At 43.9% G+C, this 14392-nt stretch overlaps 1 protein-coding gene across 1 annotated transcript in view; it reads left to right on the top strand.

Moving 5' to 3' along the window:
• The first annotated feature begins 2270 nt into the window (after nucleotides 1-2270).
• The window catches only part of AGPAT4 (1-acylglycerol-3-phosphate O-acyltransferase 4), a 68493-nt gene continuing 56371 nt past the window's right edge, over nucleotides 2271-14392 (top strand). The window contains exons 1-2 of the mRNA XM_054280408.1: nucleotides 2271-2328; nucleotides 11954-12072. The gene's annotated coding sequence lies outside the window, so the exon portion shown is untranslated. The remainder of the gene's footprint in view (nucleotides 2329-11953; nucleotides 12073-14392) is intronic.

The following is a 14392-nucleotide window of genomic DNA, read 5'->3' as shown; positions in this document are numbered from 1 at the left end:
TAAAATACTCAGTGAGAATATCACAAGGCCTGCTCTTAGCACAGAAGTTTTTCTATGGGCTTTTTAGTCTCAGTCATTACCATGGTATCTAATAGCTTCATAAGACTTACCTTTCAATCCCCAACTTAAATAAGAGGGGTTTATTATTCATATATTTCTCATTAGTCTTTTGAAAAACAGATGTATCAAAACTAGAATTTGCCCCTCCAGTGGAAAATTTTTTCACATGTAAAATGTCCATGAAGCCTATTACATTCAGCTGCAGCTTAACACTAATGAAAGCAAGAAGACAGATTTTTATTATGGCTTCACAGAAAATCAGAACATACAAATAACCAGCTGCAGAGAGTTTCGTTTCAAGGAAAACTAAAACATGTTGAGAAACTATCACACTCAGCATCAGAGTGATGATTTTTGGACTCTCGGCTCTCAGAATATTACCTAGATGCTGAGTAAGATACCTTGGAGTAATATCCCAAGAATCTGTGTGTGTAGTACACAAAGCTACTTCAGGTAGGTGGTCAGGGATGCTTTGGACATGGCTGTGCTACAAACCCAGCCATTCTCCATAATTAAGTGCCTCTTTCATGGATTTTAATTTTTTTTCCCTCTGCCTGAAATTAGCCCTTGTTCAAAATGCAGCCACAGGGTCAGACTTTTAAAATAGTGCTGGAGAAACTCCCTTTACCAATCTCTCACCACATAGCAGCCCAGCATCTAGTGAGCTAGATTCAACTCCTGTATGACCAAATTGGAATAAGGTGACTACTTCTTGACTTCCTGAAGAGTAAACTCAACACACCCCATCAGCAGGAATCTGTCAGGGCACTGACGGCACATCAGTGTAACATCAAGTTACATCTTGATAGACCTCACCAGCCTCACCTGGGAGCCACACACATATGGCCCATGGGCGAGAGCTCTATTTAAACCCGGGTCTGGGGCTTTAGTCTCTGTCAGAGCTTTCTAGTAGATACATGTGTGTTTGGTTTGGTCTGGTCTCCTGCCTTGTTTCCCAACCCCATTGTAGTTCTTTTTCTAGCTGTGGCCTTATTGTCTGCTGCTCTTTGTACAATCTTTAGAACTGTTTTGTTGCTGCATCTTGTCCAGGACTGTCAGTGCTGCCACTGCCCTGCTCAGGTATTGTGGCAAAGTGCTCTGGCCAGTGAGTACACTGCCCGTCGCATGGCTACCCTCAGCTCCAGGCTTTTCCTCCCTTGAGCAGCAGCCTTGCTATTGCTGCTCCCTGAGAGCAATAGTACTAATGATAATTACAACAATAACGATAAATGTAAAGAAAAGGAGAGAGAGGAATAAAGTCCTGGAAAAACAAGTGGTGCACAGTAGAGTGCTCAGCAGACACTGACTGATGCCTAGCCAGTAGTTGCTGACTGGAGTTAAACCATGACAAGTGTTTCATTTGCTTTCATCTTACATTGAAGATAAACAGGAATTCGATGTGGTTGGTATGAACCGGGATTGTAACAGGGCTTTGCTTTGTCCAGCTCATCGCCTGCCAGCCCCCAGCCTCGGGAGCCCTCCAACCCCGCTATAACCAGACACTCAGCAGCTGACAGTGCTGTCCCAGCGATGTGTCATCCCAGTCACCATCACCTTCCAATGCTTTGGGTGTTTATAATAGAGTCAATTCCTGCTGTCCTCTAGTCATAGAAGCTGCCTTTCACCTCACAATCAGAGCCTGGCAGCAAATGTTTGCGTTGTCACATAGACTGAATATTGTGTGTCAGGGTACTCGGTGCTTGGATGGCTGCCACGGCATTTATCTTTTTCCACAGCATCCAGGCCGTGGAGCTCCTTTTTGTTGCCGGGTTTCTACTTGAAGGGTCAGACAGTCACAGGTGCGCATCACCCCGCGTTTACCCCGGGAAGGGATGACGAGCACTCAGCTCCGAGCAGCGCCGGCAACGCTGAGGGGACCGGCGCTACACCGCGCCCCTTCCCCCGGCCGCCGCTTGCCCGGCTCCCTCTCCCTCCTCGGAGCCCGCGGCCCTTCCTCAGCCGCGCCGCGGCACCGGGAGCTCTCTTGCTCTACTCCGGCAGCGCCCCGAAGGTTGGGCGAGGCCGGTGCGGGGAGGGGTCGCCCCTTCCCACCGCCCCCGGAGGAAGTGACATGATGACGGCGGGAAGGGAAGGCGAGGGGGGCCCCGTTCCCGGAGTGGAGCCGCCCGGCGGGTGGAGCCTGGCGGCCCCGCCCGAGCCGCCCGCCTGCTCCCGCCGCGTGCAAAGTAGTGGCAGCCGGTGCGGCTCGGCCGCCGCCCGCTCCCGGCGCCCCAGCGCGGCACGCGTGCCCAAGCCCGCCGGCGCCAGGTACGTGCTCTCCCCCTGGCGCCCTCCGCGCTCCGCAGGTGTGGGGCCACCCTCTCTTCTCCGCCCGGCTTCGCTGCCCCGGGCGGACAAACCAGCCCCGACCCAGCCCCTCCCTGGCGCTGCCGCGCCCCGGCAGCCGCCGGCGGGGCGGGCGGGAGAGGCGGGCGGTGGGCTGCGCGTACAAGTTCCCTGATTTAGTTGCCGCCGGGCTGGGTCTCCCCAGCCGCCCGGACCCGCGCCGTTTCTCCCGTGGCCGCCGAGAATTTTCCTGCCGCCTGCGGGCCCCCTTTGTGTGGCGAGCTCTGCCCGCGCCCGGGTTTCCGTGGAAACGGCGGAGCTACGGCGGCCCAGCCCCGCCGAGCCCCCTCTGCCGCGCCGGGCCGGCGTGCCGCCCCTTCCACTTGCCCTTCGGGGCTGGCCGCCCGGCGCGGCTGGCGGTGGCCGGGCACGGGGCGGGCGGTGCGGTTGCCCCGGGAACGGGCCGGTGCCATCGCCCCGAAGGCGCCGCTCCACAGCGAGCGGGCGCGGCGGGGTCCGGAGCGGGCGGGCCCGGGTCGGTCGAGGCGGGAGTCCGTGAGCTGAGGCGGGGAGAGGGGCAGTGTGCCTCCCCGGTGCCGTGCTCACGTGTTGTAGGAGCTCTGCCTTTCACCTATCGGCGTCTGTTCCTAAAGATGTTTAAGCGGAATTAAATAATGGCCGCGAACTGAGTTAAGGTGTGTCGGCTGATACCGTGTGGTGAACGTTATTTAAATAACAAGTAATGCTTTTTAGCATTTATTTCAACAAGTGAGCCCTCATTCGAATGACTGAAAAGACAACCCACGAAAGAGTCTTTTTCAACAATGTCACACCAAGACTTCTGGTCCTTATCTTTGTTACACATCTCTAAAAGTAGTGGTTTAAGTCCCTGTGCAGACATCTAAGAATGATGTACCTTATGCAGGTGCTTGTGTGGGAGAGAACAGCCTTGTTGCTACATGAAAACTGGGAATGCTTTACAATGAGGTAGAAGGATGCCAGAAACTCTCAAACAAAAAACCCTAAGCATATATTTAAAAACAATGATGCCTCTGGCCCAGGAAGTTGTTGTACCAGGCGATTGTAGCCTCAGCTTGTACTGATAATGGCTTCACACTAGAGTGAGTAGCAAAAGAATTAAAAATTGCTGGAGTAGAGAAACTGTTGAGAAACAACTTAAGCTGAAATTTGCGGCCTTTTGTTTTCTCTAACTCCTCATGTGAAGGATAAGATTGGTGTAGACATACAGAAGTCTGTTTATATATGCCAGGGCTACTTCGGTGTAAAGACTGCATGGATCAGTAGAATAGTTGATGTGCTCTAAATGTTTGCTGTCATTTTCTTTCTCTAGCTGGTTGTATCTGGTACAATACTGTGGTTTTCCAAACACAATGGATTGAAACACATATTTACTCACTTTAGAAATTTGTGTAAATATTACGTGTAGCTTTCCTCTTCCCTGTTAATGTTTTGCATTAACAATGCCTGAATAAGCTGTATTGAAAAATGAAACTTTAACTGTGTTTTATGGATGACAGGGCCAGGTTTCATGTGGAAGAATATATTGGGAAGCCTGCAGAGAAGAAAGAACATATTGCAAGCTGCTTATGGATAAAAGTTGCTCTTAAGTAAAGTTTAGCTGTGTTGTTGGCAAGCACTGTAACAGATTTTAGTAAGTGCCACACAACAAGGTGGAAGTAACGTATTTTAGGAGTGGAGAAATTGTACAGAGAGGTTAGCAGTTGCTCAGAGTCACAGAACAGAGAATGCTGTGCCCAGAGTACAGTAATTAACTGTGTTTCTTGAAGCTCAGTAGGTGTCGTTTTGGTGGGAGGTTGTTTTTACAGTAAGTCTTGCTCTGTCCAGCACAAATGCAGAGGTGCTGAAGCAGTGTTCATCTCCCTCGAGTGAGGCGTGCTCTCCTGGAGTCGTGGTTGTACATCACTCCCAGTCTAATGGACTTACTGTACCATAACAGACAGGAGTTCTGTAGGAGAAAGGGTCTCTTGCAGATGATGGATGAGAATCCTACAGCTGTACTCTGCCCTGCTGAAAGGGGTGGATTGTTTTTTCTGTTGTGTACCCTTGATTTTACTGCTGGAAGGTGAAGACTGGGAACAATACCCCTTCAAATCTCTTTTTGCAGGAAGACACTGTCACAGCTGCGCTGAGAGTAGCAAGGTACTATTCTTGTGTTGCAAACGAGCACTTGTGGCCCTTAGACTCTGTATTAGTAATTTAGTCTTAAATTTTAAGAATTCAAATTGCCACTGCATGATATGGAACACTATTTCCCCAACTGATATCATCACTAGTACTGCTGTCTGTGACACACTCGTCAGTGTGTCCTGATAAGGGAACAGGAGGGCAGCAGTGCATAGTGAGGCTCTGTAAATGTACTTTACTCAGGAAAAGCATTTGCAGCTGTGGGCCTTGCCTCTTAGGGAGAACATTATACCAGTCAAGGCAACTGCCTCATCAGGTGTGTTTGCTTCAGCTGTACTGAATGCAGTGGGCATTTTGTAAGGGGAGTAGAAATGTGACAGAACAGTACCCTGTGTGCTTCGATGCCTTTCAGCACTGGCTGTGGCAGCTGAGAGTGTGTTTTTTCCCTGAAGTGCTTTGTCTGTGGGGTGGCCTTGCCCAGTGATTCATTTTGAGCTGTTTGGGAAAGTTTGGTCACCAGTCTGTTTGGTGGTCTTGGGCTAATTAACATCTGACTGTGGTGAGTACCCTGATCAGCTCTGACTAATGCTCATGTGCTGCTCAGAAATGCTGACTCACTTCATTTTCATGCTTTCCCCTGTCTTCCTCCAGTGCCTCGAACTAGAAAGGAGATAGGGTCCAAGGGAAGGTCAGAGAAGGATGAAATGAAAATGAATGAGAGTGACTGTGTGTTGTAGCAAGGATGAAGATGCTGCAAAGACCCCTCTTTGATAATGTGAGAAAAGTGTGATAGCTGGAGTGGATTTGCTGAAAAGGCACGTAAGCTATGTGTTAGGAACTGAGCAGAGCAGTGTAGCAACTGTAGTGGGCCCACCAGGAGATGCTGGGTTTTGGTCCTGCTAATGGTCTGTTCTTGACCTTGGACTTAAAGCCTTTTTACTTCTTGGGCCACTGTTTTGACTTTCTGCCCTTCTGTCTGTCGTGTTATGTTCTGCCACAAAGAGCTTTACACTGAAATAATTTTCTGCTTCTTGCAAAAAGGCTGACCCAGCTTGAGGTTTCTACTGTAGCATAAATAACAGGAACAGGGAAAGGTAATTAACCAGTCTTAGGCTGGAAAGGAGTCAGAGATAGAGGTCACTGAGAGAGGGTTTACTTCCCAGAAGGTTAGGAGTTGCAGGCAAAGACAAGCACGCTGATTTCAGTTGCATGCAGGACTGTTAATATCTGAAAAACCTCTGATGTGCACTAGATTTCCTTTTAATTGTACCAACAAACTTAAATTTCAGTCATGGCTTCTCAGCAGGATCCAGGTGGATGTAAAGGTTTGTCCATGCTGGTTCAGTTGGCAGATAATGCAGGTTTTTTCATCTGTTGGATAAAGGATAAGACTCAACACCTACTGTTAAAGACAGGGAAAGAAATATATTTGTGGGGAGTCAATATGTGGAAATGGCACATGATTTCAAGTGACAGCTACTTTGTGAAAGTTAAACTGTGTCCTGCTTCTCTCACTGTCTTCACACATTGTAGTTTGCTGCTTCTTACCATGTTTTTGAGCATTTTGGAAAATAGTATTACTGCAGATACTGCTTTGCACTTCCAGAAGGTCTGGAAGCATTCTGCCTGCAAGCAGACTACAATTGCTCTTGAATAATTTATGAGGTTCCCCCCTTCGAGTCACAGGTGATTCCTCAGGAGTTAATTCTGTGATTCTGTCTCACTGCATGTTTTTTACATGCTTGTGCGTCTGGGTGTGTGCATAAATACTGCATTTCACCCAAAAAGACAGAAAAAAGCTTCATTTTGTATTCAAGCCTTGTAAAAGTATCTCAAAATACTTAAAGTAAGCAGGAGAAATGCTCAAAGCCAGGCTTTTAAAAGGACCTGGGTACATGCAGTTATTCAGTGATGTTGTAGAAAATCCAGGTAGGTGTTGATGTATATAATGCTTAGTTGAGTGCAAAATTTATAAAAATGTTCCTGGATTTCTAGCTGCATGTTTAGAAGCTGTTAACATCCACACACTTGCCATCCAGTAAAGTAATTGCAGTCAGATCACACATTGTCTCTGAATGATCTTGCTGGATGCTTAAGGTGGTTTTGACTAGCCCTGGCTGTAGGAGCTGAGAATCCAGGATCATTTATTAGTTACATCACATTTAGCTGTTTTGGAGTCATAATGTTTGCTAAACAACAGAGACAATTTAAGCTTGTTGAGAGATTTCTTCTGGCTTCAACAGATTTTGAATCAGATCCAAACTGAAACCTCCCTTTATTACTGGTGCCCGTGATAAAGGCTTTTATTCTCTGAAGTTCTCAAATTAAATCAGGCTGTTAGGGGACTGATGGTCAGGCAGAATGAGGAGGTTGAAAGTATTCCTAGTTCATGCTGTGGCAAAATAGTTCTGAACACTCCTGAGGCAGAGATGAGCGAAAACTGATGTAGAATGTGGCTGCTGATATGTGGGTAAAGCTGTCACCATGTTTATTTGGGTTTTTACCTGGCATCTGGATGTCTGGTTGTTTCCTGTGTCGGTACATCTGAGCCTTTCACTGAAGCTGGCACCTTATTTTTTGGAACCATGCCACCCACATCTCAGCTATAAGATGTTTTAAGTATTGGCTGTTAGGTCTTCGGGGCAGGAGTTGGTTTTATTTGAATAATAAATCTGGAAGCTTCATTCTTCAGTTAAACTATTTTTTACAAAAAGAATCATTAAACAGCATTTAATGAATAAGGACTAATATCCTGTGTATCTCTGTCTTGGTGTGGCTACATCTTTTGTTTGTACTGTCATTTCCAGTTTTGGGATGTGATTTTCGTAAAGGAGAGATTCAGCTACTTTATACTCTTCAGCATCATATGATAGAAGACAGACAAATTAAATCAATACTTAAAGGTTAAAAAAAGGAGTTGTGAATCTTTTTCTGTGTAATGTTTCCTTAGTATTCAAAGAGCATACTAATGTTGTTTCATATTAATTAAAAATATGCAAATGGCTTAGCTGAAGGAGACTGTCTCCTGTCACAGAAGGTACAAAAACCTAACAGCTCACTTGGAGCTGTAATCAGATAATGGCACTTCTTGTTTCCAGCACAGTTAACAATGTCTTGTGATTTGTACTGGAAGCTTTTGGATTCCCTCCTGGAGAAGGTCAGTGGTGTTGGCTCATACTGTGTGACTTGGAAGCGCAAAGAATGGGGTCTGTGCCATGTACCTGTTGCATCTGTGGCAGCAGGGCTCAGGCCTGGCAGGCAGGAGAGCATGGCTGTCTCCAGCAGGGGCCATACAGCTGCTCAGAGAGAGGCACCACGTTTGAAGTTGTCACACTGGGGTTTTGGGGACAGTAGAAAATTTGTTATGGCACACAGCTCAGTGGTGGAAGTCGCACTTGAAACCAGCAGTGCTGTCACCGTGATGTATTTCTCAGCTCAGGGACTTATGCCCAATCTCTGCCACAATTTTTAAGATTTTGCTGCCACAAATTCTGTGTTATACTGTAGTTGCACTTTCTGGTTTTTTTTAAATAAACAAAACAACAAAGCCACACAAGTTAGGAATTAGACTCCTAGAAAAAGGCTTAAAGACATTACCCAAAATTACTAAAATGTAAATCACAATATCAGAAAATATAAAGAAATCTTTCTATGGAAGTGAGGAAAGAAAGTTACCCTTTTCCCAGTGCTGATGATTTTTATCTTCCAGTTGATGTCTTTGTAGCATCTATCAATGTCTTTAATTCCTTCTAAGGGTCAGAATAATAGGGAAGACTTGTATTTGTGTGCACACACACGTAATAGTGCCCGCTTGGTGCTAAAGTTGTAAACTTGCAGTTTATGGTACAGAACCATCCAAGCTGCTGAATACTTGACTTGGATTTCTTGAGGAATGGAGAAAGGAAGTGAAAGCAGAGTGCATTAGATCAGCACATACATTCTGGGTTGTACAGGCGCAGTTATACCTATGGCAGCATCTGCTTCTGCTGAAGGTCCTTGTGGGATGTGTCCATTCCATGTCTGCTCCCTGTGTGTGACCTTTGCAAAGGTGTTGCAAGGCAGATGTGAGGGTGGGCAAGAAGGCAAAGGAGTATGAAAAGTACCATTTTGTGTTGAAAGCTGGAGTCTGGGGAAGTGGCAGGTTGTGGTTCTGCTGTTGGCTGTTCTGTGGATTTACTGTGTAACTTTCACAAGCTCTCTACCATGGGACGTAAGAGGGGAGCAGCAACAGGGATCTTTCTAGGTTTATTTCACTAGTGTCTTCTCAATGGCTGTAGCTTTTTCTGTCAAATGAGATGGATAAGTACAGGCGAAAAATGGACAAAATCCATAACTGCTTTCTAATCCTACATACATGAAGGATTTTATCTTGCATAGAGAAATGGATGTGCTCGTGTTAATAAGTCTGCTTAGAGGATATGAAACTCTTCTGCCTGGATACAACTGCTTATATGTTAGAGGTGTATTTGTCTGTTGCAGGATTGGAGTTGGGAGGCGATACTTTTATAATCTAACTTTGCAACTCATTGTGGGTAAGAACAGGAGGATTAAATATTTGAAGCTTTGAAGTAAATGTGATCCATGTTTCTGTGTTGCCTCACATGTAAATGTGGTTTGGATTCAGGGGAAGTATTTTGTCTGCTGAGACTGTATAAGCAGTTCCTGTACCTTGTTCTGGCTCTTTGTGTTGCTGTGAATATAATTTATAGTTCTTAAAACAAGGTGAGGGCAATCAGTGGCATAAGCTATGAGCCTTCATAGGAGTGGCCTTCTTTCTAAAGCTTATCTCTTATCAAGGGAATGTTTGGACTCCCAGCACAATTTTAAAAAGCAGCCCTGGTTTTTACCAACTCTTGAATAGTCCTTTGTCGGCCTTATTCCATACCCCCCTTTATTTGGGCTCTTTTAAAAGAAATGTTTTTCTAACAACCACTGAAGAACTCAGTAGCTACTCTTATGTTGGATCTGTTCCTGAAATGCCCAGTGTAGAGGTGATCAGTGTGCCCTTGATGCTGGACAAGTATTACAAGGCACGTGGCAGCATCCTGCTGTACTGCCCCTGCTGCCTCTGTAGTTTTTAATGTGTTCATTTCCTGTGTAAGTACTGATGGTGTGGATCTCACCCTTGAGAGATTTTTCTTAGGCTGTGCATTGAGGATCAGTGCCCTAACTAGACCGACTCTGATCTCTGTACTTCAAATGAACAGTTGCCCCAATTTGTCCGTGACTGTTCTGTACAAAATTTCAAAATTTCATATATCATAAATGCAAAAGCATCTCTGCTTACGGACATACATAGGTGTGTTTATATTTGCTAAGGCTTTGTTTGTTGCAAACATTCAGAATCAATAATTTAACAAACCACCTGCACTTTTGCAGAATGCCATAAGTGATTGTAGCGACTTTGTGCGAGCATGTTTGTAGGGAGGTTGTTTTTTATAGAGTGCCAGATGACAGTAACATGTGGGTCTGGTTACCTTTGATTAACCACTTAATGTTGTCCATGAAAACAAATATTAAATTGTCTGTGAGCATGGGATGTAGTTGCATGTCATACACCCTTTGTGGTTATTCACCTCAATCATTTTTGAGGAAATATCCAGGTTGATTTGTTAGTGTGACAGCATAGCCCACATCCTGCTTAGATTCTTAGTACACTTTCTTCTCATTTTTTTACTATTTAGTCCTGCTGTCTTGCTTAGTCCCTAAGTTTTACTTTTGTGTGGTGCTGCCCTTGTAATCTGTGCAAGTGACTTGTTAGATTAATGGACCCAGTTAAAGTAATGAAGCAAGAAAGGAAATAGAGGGACTGGACTCACTGGTCCCCAGGACTGAATTCTCGGACTGAACTCCAATAAACTCATCTACATCTTGAGTATCTTAATGCAACTCTTTATTTTTTCCAAGCAAATTGCAGATAATTGTGCTTCGTATATATTTATATGTGTATATATATATATATGAGTGTATTAAAGTACAGAAATCTGTGTGGGAAACAGCTGAACAGCAGCACTTGGCATTTTGGAAAGAAGCAACTTGCCTTCCAGTGCTATTTTTGTGAACTTCACGTTCTGCACCCGAGATAACTGATATACTTCACCCTCACGTATTTTTTGAGGATCTCTTTAGAAGCTTGGAACAGAAGTGCTTAACTTCAAGGGATTTATTCTTTCCAAATAAATACCTCCTCTCAGCGTCAAGCGCTGCAGTCTCTAAATGTTGCATCTCCAAGGAGTTTTGTATTGGTATGTGTTTAAGTTCATTTCCCTTCTCCCTGAATATTTCATGCTTCTGGAAAAAGGAGCAAGACTGAACTGCTTTTCACTAGAACTTGGGCAGTTGCTCCCCATCTTTCCCTCTCCTTCCCAGACTATGCATGCCTCTCTGGAGCTGCTGTCATCCTCCTCACCTTGCTGTATAAACATTGAGTCCAACAGGAGCTCTGCTGTGCCTTTTGCAAGTAAGGTATGTGTACACAGAGGACTTGTGTCCTGGTAGGCATGCAGAGTTTGTGTAGCTGTTTTCCCTACATTAGATCACAGCAGGAAGAAAATTTAAAAAGGAAAAGGGGAAACCATTGCACTACAATGCTGCAATAACCATTTGAAAACTCCCAGATTAATACTTCTATTTCTTCAGTTGACACTCTGTTATGCAAATGATCTCTCTGCTCACTAGAAGATAAACAGTAAGTCAGTTTTATAGCAAGTATATAAATTTGAAATTCTAGATCTTGCTGGTAGATGGTATGCATTCTTCAGCTTTTGAAGCAGCCAGACTGACTGATCTCTCCATTGTAACAATGTGTAGCTCAGTAATGCTGGACTCCTTCTAAAAATCTAAAAGCATTCCTAAATTCTCTTAACTTTAGGGAAGCATCTTAAGATATGCTCAAATTATTCCCCAGTTTGGGAATTTTTGGAGAAATTGTGGTGGGTTGACCTTGGCTGACTTGGTTTGCATCAAACTGTTCCCTTACTCCCCTTCCTCAGCAGGACAAGGGAAGAAAATAGGACCAAAAAGTTTGTGTGTTGAGGTAAGGACAGGGGGTCATTCACCAGTTACCATCATGGTCAAAACAGACTTTACTTGGGGAAGTTTAATATTATTTATCATCTGCTGATAACAAAGAAAGGCAGTGGAAAAAATGCTCTAGGGGGAGGTGGAAAGTGATTCAAAACATAATTAAGCATGAGGCAAATAGATAATTCTTCCTCCAGATTTGGGGTTTTTTGGTGTGGCGTGTACAGACACAGTCTCCTTGCAGATGAATACAGACCTGGATGCAACCTCACTTTTGCTAGCTTGGTGCTCCCTGACCAAAAGAGAAAAGCACAGGGGCTTCCTGTGACTTGTTTTGCTTATGTATTTCATGTACAGCAGCACTGTTAAAATATACTCTGATGTATATGCAGTGCTGCAATCTGTGCTCTTTTCACAGAATCAGTGAGGTTGGAAAAGACCTCAGAGATCGAGTCCAGTCTGGGACAGAGCACCACCATGTCAACCAGACCGTGGCACTGAGAGACAGATCCAGTCTTTCCTTTAAACACCTCCAAGGTGAGTGACTCCACCACCTCTCTGGGCAGCCCATTCTAATGTCTAATCACCCTTCCGTGAAGAAATTCCACTTGGTGTCCAACCTGAACCTCCCCTGGCACAGCTGAAGGCTGTGTCCTCCTGTCCTGGCTCTGGTTCCCTGGGAGAAGAGGCTGGCCCCACCTGGCTGCACCTCCTTTAGTGAGTTGTAGAGAGCAATGAGGTCACTCCTGAGTCTCCTTTTCTCCAGGCTAAAAGCCTCCAGCTCCCTCAGCCACTCCTCACAGGACTTAGGCTCCTGACCCTTCACCAGCTCTGTTGCCCTTCTCTGGACGTGCTCCAGCTCAGTGTCCTTGTAGTGAGGGCTCAGAAGCAAGTAATGCAGTACTCAATTGTGGCCTCACCAGTGCCAAATACAGGGCTTTTGGTGGCAACTGATACTGACTTAAAAGGCACTAAACTGAAACTGCTTAATCTGACCTGAGCATATTTTCATAATAGTCTTTGTAACTCTTCCATCCAAGAATCTGGTTTAGATGACAAAATGCAAGAATAGGCATCATCATCCGGTTGGTTGTTTTTAACTTGCAACAAAGCATTTGAACACTGAATCAAAGACTAGATAAAAGTGAAAACTTTCATGAAAGCTTGAAATATGTACTGAAGAAAAAAAGATATAGTGCTGACTTGCCTTTCTTTCTAAGTGGGTGATACCAGCTCAATCTAGATGCTGTCAGATACATACCATGTTGCTTTCCACACTCCATTAACTCTATATACTACATGAACTTTGGAAACAGGGGTTGGCACTTCTTTGCTTCATTTGTGTGCTTTCTCTAAAAGTGCAAACAGTTGTGAGTTTTTTGTGAAATCTCTAGTTGTAGTCTCAAAATACTTACTGCCTTGGAAGTATGAAATAGAGCTGTTCATTGGCAGCAGCCTCTGCTGGCATAGAGTTCTTCATGAGGCATATCACTTCTGTGACCTCCTGGTCAGTTAGTCTAAGCAGAAGGAAATGCTGAGAGTAGTTGAAGTAGAAAACACAGTGGATCTTGCTGAAGATTGGGAATTGGAGGGAAAAGAGTTAGAATGAATAGTCATGTAATTTGCTTTTAAACCTGAACATGTGACCTCTTAGTCACATGAATAGATGCTTGCTGACTTGGTCCCTAAACAGACATTTGAGGTTTGAGTCTTCTGTTCTGTGTCCAAAGGAAAAGTGTTATAAAGAATGTCTCTGTCTGGGTTAGATGCTCTAGCTAGCCATTTTCTCCTAATTAACTTAAAGGGGTGTTTGATAGAAGAGAGCTTCTTGGCAGCATTCTGATCTTAATAGCTTCTGAGAAAATGCATTGATTGGCCCTTTTGTTTTTAAAAGACTGCTGTAATTTTCAGTCAGTATCTATAAGGAAATCACTAATTTATTAAACCAGCATCATGGATTAAGAATTAAAGACCTGACTCTTTTATCACTTAAACTGGTGTTATGTTGATGTTACCCAGGAGGACTATTAGACAATGTGTAAGGTATTCCTGTGGAGTCTTAAATGCATGTTTCTAGACTTCATTCATAAGATCAGAACTGATTTTTTTGTTACTTGTACCAAGAATAAATTGCATTCTTGGAGTTTGGGTAATGAAAACAGAAAAAAAAAATCTTATGAGTTTATGTCTGAGAAACAGAAACTTAGCTACCATTCCATATACAATGTTTAGGTTGCATATTTTATAGGTAGTCAAAAGAGAAAATTTCTCTGTGTAGTTCCACTTTTTGGAGCAAAATAATTTAATCAATGTCTCTCATTTCTTGTTCTTTTTGCAAGCAAGTTAGGTTAGATGCCTTTGGATGGTACTGCTTAAGTAGATTTAGTTTGCCTTAAAACAGCTCTCTGAAGCTTCACCAAATTGAAATTTGATGGCTAAAGTAGCAAAGTGAGGAATTAATTACTTTCAGACATTCCATTGTGGCTTAACAAAATTGTAATGCAATAATTATGTTTTATCAGGGTTATCTCGTATTTGTTTATTTTATTTCTGTGAAGTTTTATTTTAAAGACAGCAGGAAGTGAATGATTCACATAAATGTAACATTTTAATAAAGTTTGGCATCTGTTATAAAAAAAGGTAACAAAAAATTGCTGGATTAATTGGAGGACAAAAAGACTAATTTTTTTTGCTACTAAGTCTATCTGTCATCTGCTTTCTAAGGTAGATTTATGTTGATTATATCAAATAGTGAGTTTTCAGGTCTTCACTAAGTAAGCAGTGCTCTGGTCTTTATTTGTGGCTGCTGTTTTTATGCTTTATCCCATGGCTTACTGATCTGTGGGAATTACCTACG

The sequence above is a fragment of the Melozone crissalis genome, unplaced genomic scaffold (genome assembly GCF_028551555.1).
Source record: "Melozone crissalis strain CALT ecotype California unplaced genomic scaffold, PUWL_Pcris_2 ptg000027l_1, whole genome shotgun sequence".
In the NCBI taxonomy this organism is placed as follows: domain Eukaryota; kingdom Metazoa; phylum Chordata; class Aves; order Passeriformes; family Passerellidae; genus Melozone; species Melozone crissalis.
Note: the sequence above shows the minus strand (reverse complement) of the source record. Positions and strands in the feature narration are given on the sequence as shown.